The following is a 10,675-nucleotide window of genomic DNA, read 5'->3' as shown; positions in this document are numbered from 1 at the left end:
AAACTCCGAATTGATGTTGGAGACCTCACGCGGTGACAACGCGAAACTCCGATTTCAGTGTTGCCAACGCTGAGAAACTAACTCTCAGGTTTTATGTAGTGGTGTATGTCTGTACACGTACACACACCATTGCATTGCTCATGCGGACGCACGGTAGAGAGACAAGGATCGATAATCTCGTTATCCTTGTTCCTCTACCTTGCTGATCACGTGCTCATGCTACACGCGAGATACGGCCTGAAAATGCTTTCTGGCCTTCCGTAGCAGAAGGCAGTAACGTAGCAAGGCTAATAAGCACCCACGTTTTGTAAATTTTATATACGCTTATGCACATATGTGCGTATATTATATATAAATATATATATATATATATATCACTAAAAATTATATGTATGTTTTATAATTGTCTAATGATAAATAATAACAGTAGCATAATTAAGAGTGAATTAGTGTACAATATATGTTAGACACGGGTACTTTAGACTTGACAATTTATTGCTTATACTTTTTTATCGATACTTTATGTATAGTCAGCGCGATAGAGAGACAAGAATAAGAGAACGAATATAAATTATCATTAGCTTGTAGCAATCATAGATTGACGAATATGTTGATTATTCTTCATTTCTTTTCGATTATTGATGTTATTGTATAATTTGCTCCATAAATACTTATAATGTGAAAAAACTTATGTCGAGTAATGTATGATGGCTCAATGCAAGGATGTTCAGTGTATCACCCAGTAAACTAGAGTTCAAATCAATATCAATTTTTTTTATAATATATTGCAATATAGAAAAATTATAAAAAAAATATATTTCGCCGATTAATTTAAACATTTTTTGAAAATATTTTAATTATTTTACTACACACACTATATAAATGCAAAATAATTCAGAAAATAAATTTAAAAAATTAATAATAAAAATCAACATACCAGCTATTTGTGTGTGTGTGTGTGTGTGTGTGTGTGTGTGTGTGTGTGTGTGTGTGTGTGTGTGTATGTATGTGTGTGTGTAGCTGCAATTGATTTATTACTTGATTAATTTATTTACGGAATTATTTTGCATTTAATATATATAGTGTGTGTAGTTGTAAAATGATTAAAATATTTTCAATATAAAAATTTTTAAGTTTATCGCCTTAAAAAATATATTTCTATGATTTTTCTATATTCCAATATATTATAAAAAAAATTGATATTGATATATTTGAACTCAAGTTTTCTACGAGATTGAATATTCTTGCATTGAGCCATCATACGTTACTCGTAAGTTCTTACACGTTATAATAGTATTTATGTAGCAGAGAGAAAGAGATAAGAGAGAGATTATACAATATAACATCAATAATCGAAAAAAAAATCAAGAACGCTTGTCATATCTGTGTTTGTGTGTATATATATAAACTTATATATTATATATTTTATAAATAAGTTAAATATTATATGCAGACAATGTACAAGACGTTCAGTTTGTGCCATAAAGCTCAAGCTTCAATCAATAAAATACTCCAATGAATATATATAATCAACAATTATTTTTATATAATAATAAGTATTTGAATATATAAAAATATTTTAAAAAATTTGTTTAAGATTATTTTAAAAAGAATATTTAAAATATTTTTTTAATATTTAAAATATTCTTTTTCTCAATTAAAAAAAATATTTTTTAATAGTTTTATATATTCAAATATACTATACACTATAATATAAAAATAATTGTTGATTATTATATTGGATTATTAATTGATTGAAGCTAGAGCTTTTAACATGGCAGTAGCGTTGTTTTTTTTTTTTTTTTTTTTTTACGTGGGGGAAACCTTCAAAAGGCACCCCGGGGTAGTGTGAGATTCTTACTCACTAAAACCCGCACTGTGCATACGTTACCTGCTGCAATATAATGGCGTTGATTCAATGGTATCCACGCCTCTTCATTGAAAGTGATCCGTCCTTCAGACGTCTCCAAATCTATCTGCAACAAGCAACTCTATAGATAATATCAATATAATTATAATAAAGAAATAATTCATTATAAAATCTGAAAGGAAAACAATGTCAAATATATAATATTAAAATATCAATTACTTATAATAAAATCATAATTTTTTGCGCTTATTGGAAACACAACAATAGAAGCGCTACAACATATTGTTACATATTCTTATCCCAAAAATCGTTATATATAAATATTTAATACAAAATATTGTAAAAAATATGTAATATAAATGTTACGTCCTGTGGACTCCACGATTCTTTTCTTTCAAAGAATGCAAGGCGATGATTGAAAAATCACAGGCGTGGGAATAAGACTATGATCTGGCAGGCGAAGCAGCTGACCGGAGACGGTTAATCGTAAAAATAAAAATAAAAAAAAAAGGAGAGATACATACCAGATGTAACTCGCGGTGTCTGAAATTCTCGCTTTGACTAGTTGACAACTCGCGCTTGAAAAGCAATAAAAATCTTTCTTTTAAAGGAAAATTTTACTTAAAAAGTAATAAAAACTTTTTAGAAGGAAATCTCCACTTGAAAATCAATAAAAATTTAGAAGAAAACTTCCACTTGAAAACGAATAAAATTTTACCAGACTAACAACGATAACCGAATCCAAACAAATGCCGCCTGACAGATCACCGAGATAATCTCAAGAGGATAATAAAAATATAAACCTCAACAAATTCTCCATTGGTCAAAACCTAGGGCTCTAAACAAAAGCCCTGACCAATCCCGATAAACTTTTAAAGTCAAGAGACGCCTCCGGGACTGAAAGGGCGTCATTGAAAAATTTCCTATTCGTCAGGAAATGTTAACAAACTAACGGGAAGAAGGAGCAAGAAGGTTTATATACCCGCGACATCCCTCGAGAGAGTAGATTTTAATCCGAATTTTCGAGCGCAGTTTTGCCGTGTACAAGCTATCCGAGCTCGTATCTAGACTCTTCGGACTTTTATACTTTCAATTTCGAAATCCGCTTTCAACTCAAATTTCGATGTTCGTTAGAGTGCAAGTGAAAAAAAAACATAGTGGAAGTCCGGAAGACCACACAACCAGACTAGAACCCTGCAGCAATTAACAACGCACTCTACTAACAGTAAGTCAAGACACACATATATGTATATAACAAGGGAAAAAGATAAAGTACAATTTTCACCCCGTATCAAAATAATTCTTGGATTTAAGATAAAGCCATCTTCTTTATCTCCTTTTGCGCAAGTGCTATCATATCCAACCCTAAACCTTCTTCTCCCTCTCTCTTTCATCCCGAAAAATCACTCAGGATTTCCCGTGATAACGGCGAGATCCGTGATTTCTTCCATCTCCAAAAATCACTCAGGATTTCCCGTGATAACGGCGAGATCCGTGATTTCCTTCACCCCGAAAATCACTCAGGATTTCCCGTGATAACGGCGAGATCCGTGATTTCTTCCATCTCCAAAAATCACTCAGGATTTCCCGTGATAACGGCGAGATCCGTGATTTCATCCATCCCGAAAAATCACTCAGGATCTCCCGTGATAACGGAGAGATTCGTGATTACCGTTTCCCATACCATTCCCCTACTCAACATTATCCAGTCTCTCTCTCTCTCTCTCTCTCTCTCTCTCTCTCTCTCTCTCTCTCTCTCTCTCTCTCTCTCTCTCTCTCTCTCTCTCTCTCTCTCTCTCTCTCTCTCTCTCTCTCTCTCTCTCTCTCTCTCTCTCTCTCTCTCTCTCTCTCTCTCTCTCTCTCTCTCTCTCTCTCTCTCTCTCTCTCTCTCTCTCTCTCTCTCTCTCCCTCTCTCTCTAGTACACTACAAGCGCAAGGAATAAGAAATAAAATTAATAACGACAGAATGAAACGAGAATAGTATTCCAAGAATTATTTCGAAATTGCACTCGATCGCCTCGATCTATTTTTCTTATCGCTCGTCATTCTTAGTGGACGACTTAAGAAAGCGAACTTCGAGAGCTGGAGCAAAGCATGCGCGAAATCGTCGGAATCGACGCCTGAGACAAGAAGTGGCTCGGGCTACGGCCTATTCATTCCCGGGCGTAGATATCCTTTAGCCGTCCCTGCACACCTACTCCTACGAACCTATCCCCCCTCCACCGCCATAATTACCGAATATAACCTAGAATTCTCTCTTACACGCACACACATGGACACTATTTTTATATACCTATTATCATTTAAATTATTGTAACCACCAATCGGGACCCTAAAACTTAAACAATAATTCTTACCCCTTTCTGCCCCGATTGAAGACCTCCGTACTAATGTATCACCCGCGACCCATACACATACACTCACTCTTCATTAGCAACTAAGTCCGTCGATTATATTATTATGTATATAAATTCTTTCGTCTCTATATTAGGAATAAATTTATAAATTTCAACACAAATGATTTTCATTTATTAATAACCCGTTCCCACTCATTCCCGTAAACCAAGATCGCACAAGGTCCCATCCTGCGTAAAAGAGATTAAATTCTCTTGCCAAAAAGGGACCATCGAGCGAACGGCCCTTTAAATAGAGTAAGAGCGACCCTTGCGGTCGTTGACCTATTTGGACCCAGACGTTCGTTCGGATCGAACAGACGGATAGTCTGCCGTCGTTCGAAAAGATAAATTTAGTTACGTCCTTCCTTTCGACTCTTCCTTCCTTGAGTCTGGACGTAACATAAATATAAAAAAATAATATAAATAATAAGAAATGTTAATAAAAGTATAATATATGCAATTTTTTCCAATGCAATCAAACATCTATGAATTATATATTTGATTGTATTATTTTTGAGATCTTTTCTATTTTAAAGTTTTTAATGTAGTACGATTACTCTGGGTTAAAGATATATAATAATATGTATACAATGTACAGTAAACAATAGCAAGCAATGTACATATAAACATACATACATTTAAATATATTTTCTATAATTTGAAGTTAATAAAAATTTAAATTTATGTAATTGCTATTGTTTCGGTACATATTTAATAAACAACACGAATTAATAATTCGAGTGGATCGCAATTTAAACTAAGTTAAATGATTGCGTCGCAAAATGACCTCAACCATATTATGGGAAGTATACTTGTACTATAAAATATTTCTTATTTTACATGCAACTTTGTTTGTGTTTCTATACTTTGTAATTTGTTACCCATTACTAAATATTTTTGAAAATAGTACATTGCAAAACAAATTATATCTGATATTAACACTTTGCAACGCAATTACCTCAGTTGAAATTGCGATCTAATTTGCAATGCACTATTTTCAAAACAAAAGTATAACATAAAATTTAATTGTCATAATAAATTTAATATTACATATATAAAATATAGAATGGGCCCCTCCAACGCCCATTCCCGTGAGAACGCAACCAATATTCTTTTATCGTCTCTCCGAGATTTTTATGTTATACTATATGTTCTATACAATGACGATTGCAGATAACTTGTACCATTTTATTTTATCATTGCTTATTTTTGCATAATGGCAGCAATAAAAGTTTACAAAGATGGGTTAAATAATTAAAAATATTAATTCGGGAAAGGCAATAATTTGTTGCTTTCTAGAATTTTAATTAAATGACGTCTCATGCACTTTACGTCACTGGAATATTTTTCATTACAAGGATTTCCTTTCAAGGCTATAGTTGTAGCGAAAGCCGCAGCATAAATTCCACAAGAAGTGTTATCTAATTGTGTTTGTACTTCTTCGAAAATCATATCATATTCGTTTATCTTGGGATAACAAAGGCGAATATATTCTTTTTCTTTAGCATGCAATTTATCGTACGTAGTACCAGGTAAGCTGTCGTACACGTGAAGTTTGGTGCCATCAAAATAAATACATCGCCAATGATCTGTGCAATTTCCGCCAATAATTTGTAAACTTTTATTGCTACGACTAGCTTCAATTATATGCGGGTATTCTAAATATAACACACTTTGTGTTTCAAAGCAAGAAGTCTCTCTTATAATACGTAAAAATAGATCTAACGATTCATCATTTAATTTACTATCTATGGGCAATACATTATTCTTCACTAATAAGAGTGAAGGTATTATATCATCTAACATTTTTCTTTGTCTTTTTATATCATCCTCAGTTAGATCTCTTTTTTCATTTGAGTAATCAGTTATAATGCAATCGTCATCTTGCTCCATTTCTGGAATAGCAACAGTGGTAGTGGTGCTTTCAATAACACTTTCCACTTTTATGTCATTTTTCTTAGCCGCTTGTGCTTCGATGACATACTGCGGTTCCCGAATAGGCATATTTCTTGCTGCTCTACTATCTATTATTTCAGGAACCAAGCAGTCCTCGTAGAATCGTTTAAGCAGTATTGACATTTTTGTTTCCCAAAATCTGTCATCACGCTCGACAATCGTGTACTTCAATCCCAAGGGTGTCCACACAGCAAAAATGCAATAATTTTTTTGCGTTATGTGGAGTTGTCCCTGTACTTGGAAGTAGTACGCGTGTCTTTGATTCATTCGAGTGTCATCCGTTTTATCAAACATTCTATGAATGTCTGAAATCTTATTGAGCATTGCATCGATGGGAGACACTTGCCGCGCCGCATAAGGACATTTAATCTCAACGATAGTATCGTCTCCGACAATGCCATCAGGCGTCGCAGCAAGATATGGAATATTTTCATCAATATATATTCCACAATTATCAATTTGTATCCCCAACTCCTCCTGCAATTGCTTACGTGCTATCATTTCTTTTTCTTTACCCCACTCAACAGCCGCATTCGTCAATTGAGGAGAATAAAGAATTGCTTTAACTAGATTTTTGCACGAAGTTGTTTCTCTTCTACTACAAACTTTTCCAAAGTTTGAAGCAGTGAGAAGATTTTTTATAACGCGGAATAACTCGGAAATAATAAAAGTTAGTGTTCGTCAAGAGGTTTCGCGCGATTATTCGACATCGGGACAATCAATTAACATCGCGGATACAGCGGTGACACGATCTTCGATATATATGCGAGAATCGACTTTACATCTTCTTTTTAATAATGGAATATAATTTGTATAATATAATTTATTAAATACAAATATAAGTGATAGGCCTTAAGAGCCGAATGCGGATGTTGATGCGTATTCCAACGAAATTTAATTTTTCGCTGGAATTAAATTAATTGTGCACAGGGCACGAATTTTACTACTTGGTATACTGCCAAGTCTTGTATGGAATAATCTTATACTTGAGATTTTTATTCCATACATAATTTATTAATAAATAATAATTTATAATAATTTCTGCATATTATAATAATATAACAAATAATAATTTATAATTATTATTTATATGTAAATTATATAATAATTTGAACAATATTATATGTATATTATGTTATATAAAGGATGTCCCATTTTAACTTATACACTCAAATATCTCAAAATCAAAGCATTCTAAAAAAAAAAAATGTTTCAAATAAAAGTTGTAGGGTTTCAAAGGGACTATTAAAAGAAATATTTAAATTTTGGGCCCGGGACCTATTTTAAGCCCAATAAAACTCAAGTCAATTTTTTCAATTAGGAACCCCTACTTTTTATTACAGATTCGCATTCTACGTAAAAAAAATACATAACTTTTGTTCTTACAAGGGAACGGTCGGAAGTGTCCCTCACCGATTTTGATGCGCTTTGGATATGTTGTAGAGCATCAAAAAATATTAGACCTGTATTTTTTTGTAGGTGCTTATCTCAACGTTTAATCGTGGAAACATAATATTAATGTATTATACATAGATGGATTTGGAACTTAATGCTCTTCAATTTTGTTCTTACATAATTTTTAAATTTTGCAAAATAGGTGGAGGGAGGGGTCGATTAAAAAATTTCACATTTTCGAAAAATGTGATTACACCATTGTAAAGAGTATAAAATACCATAAAACTTTTGTATAAAACATTTTTTTATATCTCTTATATTTTCGCAGATATTCGCTAAAAATGAAAGTTTATTATTTTCGAGGGGTTGTTTCAACCCCTAAACGTTGAGATAAGCACCTATAAAAAAATACGGGTCTAATATTTTTTGATGCACTTCCGTTTCCGGTGTTAACGGTGACAGTTGAGGTGAAAGTGAGAGAGGTAAATTAGAAAAGAAAAAGAGTGTTAAGAGTGGAATAAGTGTGGAATAAGGGTGAGAGGGATGCAAGGAGGATAGGTGCGGAACGTGTGCAAGGAGAGAGAGTGTAAGAATGCAGTGAGAGAGTGAGAGAGAGCAGGGAAAAGTGACAGCTGGGTGAGTCAGCAGATTGGGAGGTAGAAGAGGGTGGCGGAGGGAGTGGAAGGGGGGCTAGGGAATTGAATACCGTGGGGATAAAGAGAAGGAGCTAGCGCACGGAACGAGAGCAGGGAAATTGTGATAGGCAGCGCATAAGGAACAGATAAGCATAGAGTATAGAGCACGAAGAAGGGAATATGGACGAGAAAACGGGAATTAAGGAAAGTACGACGATTGATAGAAAGGGGAGTGTAGGATCCAATGAAGAGATGTTAAAAAGAAAAAGGGATGAAAGGGATGAGGAAGAAATAGGAAAAGTGATAGAAAGGGAAGGGGAGAGGAAAAGGTTATTCGGGAGTAGAAGAATAGTAAGATCACCGGAAGAGAAAAAGAGGGAGGGACCGGAGGAGGAAAAGAGGGAGGGACCGGAAGGGTGGAAAGATTATATTAGGGAGATGAATAGGGAATTAAAAAACGAAATATTAAATGAATTATTAGAGGGGATGAGGGGAATGAAGGATGAAATTAAGGAGGAGATTAAAGAAAGCAGTAGAGGACAAGTGGAGATAAGGAGGGAATGATAGGGGAAAAGGATGTCGTCTTTTTAATAGAAACTTGGGTGGATATAAAGGGGTGGGAGAAGATAAAAGGGAGGTTACCGAAGGGATTTATTTGGGAGGTTCAATTTGCTAAGAGAAGAAATAAAAAGGGGAGGGCTATGGGAGGAATTGTGGTAGGAGTTAAGAAGGGGTACCTGTAGAAAATAAATCGGGAGAAGAAAGGGAGGGTATGATGGAAAAGACGGTCTTATTGGGGAAGGAGAGATGGAGGATGGTGGGAGTTTATATAAATGGGGATATAGTGGAAAAATTGAAGGGGATGGAAGAATGGATGGAGGAGGAAGGAGGAAATACAAGGACAATAATTGGTGGAGACTTCAACGCGAGGACAGGGAGTTTGGGGGGCCGGATTTGGGAGGAGGAGATAAGTTGGGTAGAGGAAGGGAGGAAGTCAAAGGACAAGAAAGTAAATGCGGATGGAAGGATGGTGATGAGTAAACTAGAGGAGATGGGATGGGAAATTTTCAACGGAGGGATGGAAGGAGATGAAGAGGGTGATTGGACGTATATGGGGCCAAATGGGAATTCAGTGAATGATTATATAATAGGAAACAAGGAAGTAAGGGAAAGGGTTGGGTATCTGAGGGTGGGGGTAAGAGTGGACTCGGATCATATGCCGGTGACAATAGGTATCAGAGGGGAAGGAGTTAATAGAAGCAAAAAGAGAGAAAAGGGTATGAAAAGGTGGAACTGGTCTGAGGAGGGGAGAAAGGAATTCAGGGAAGAATTGGGGGAGGTGCAAAGAGAAGAGCGGATTAGAGGAGGATTGGATGAGGATGAAGGAAAAACTGGTAACGATAATGAAGAAGGGTAACAAGGTCGGAGGGGGGAACAAAGGGAAAGGGAGAGGGTGGTTTGACGGGGAATGTAGAGAGGAGAAAAGAAAGGTGAGAAAGGAGTTGAGAAAATGGAGAAGGGAAGGAGGAGAGGGGATGGAATATAAAGAGATGAAAAGAGGGTATGGGAAACTGTGCAGGAGGAAAAAAGAGGAAGAGAACGAGGAGTGGATAAAAAAGGCCAAGGAGGCGAAAACGGAGGGTCAGGTGTGGGAGATATTGAGAAGGGAAAGGAAGGGAGGGAGGAAGGAGACGGGAGAAGGAATAGAGAGGAGTATGTGGGATAATTATTTTAGGGATTTACTAGGAGCAGTAGACACAAGGGTGGTGAGGAGGATGCATGGGGGACAAAGGGGGGATGAGGAGATCGCATTAAGTAGGGAGGAAGTAAGAAGGGCGATAAATAAAATAAAGGAGAAAAAGGCAGTGGGTATTGATGGGATACCGGGGGAGGTATGGAAGTACGGAGGGGAGAAAATGGAGGAGTGGGTATGGGAGATTTGTAGTAGGATTTGGAAGGAGGAGGGATGTATAGGGGAATGGTGTGAGGGATTGGTGGTGCCGATTTTGAAGAAGGGAGAAGGAAAAGAAGTTTCGGACTTTAGAGGAGTTACGCTGACACCGTCGTTGTACAAGGTATATACGGCGGTGTTGGCAGAGAGGTTAAGGATAGATATAGAAGGGAAGGGGCTGATTCCGCCGAATCAGGCGGGCTTTAGGAGGGGAATGGGGACGATGGATAATGTATATGTGTTAAACTACCTGATAAATAAACGAATTAGTAGAAAGGGGGGGATGTTCGTATTATTCTTCGTGGATCTGAAGGCCGCGTTTGATTCGGTGGATAGATCAGTATTATTAGCGGCAATGCGGGAGAGAGGGGTGAGAGAGGGCTTGGTAAAAAGGAGCGAGGATGTGTTGGGAGAGGTAAGCTTCAGAGTGAAAATAGGGGAGGAAACAGGGGAGAGGTTTTGGACAGGAAGA

This window comes from Prenolepis imparis, unplaced genomic scaffold (genome assembly GCF_030444845.1).
Source record: "Prenolepis imparis isolate NDT839.2.m4 unplaced genomic scaffold, iyPreImpa1.0 SCAF_3, whole genome shotgun sequence".
In the NCBI taxonomy this organism is placed as follows: domain Eukaryota; kingdom Metazoa; phylum Arthropoda; class Insecta; order Hymenoptera; family Formicidae; genus Prenolepis; species Prenolepis imparis.
This window is presented reverse-complemented; position numbering follows the sequence as displayed.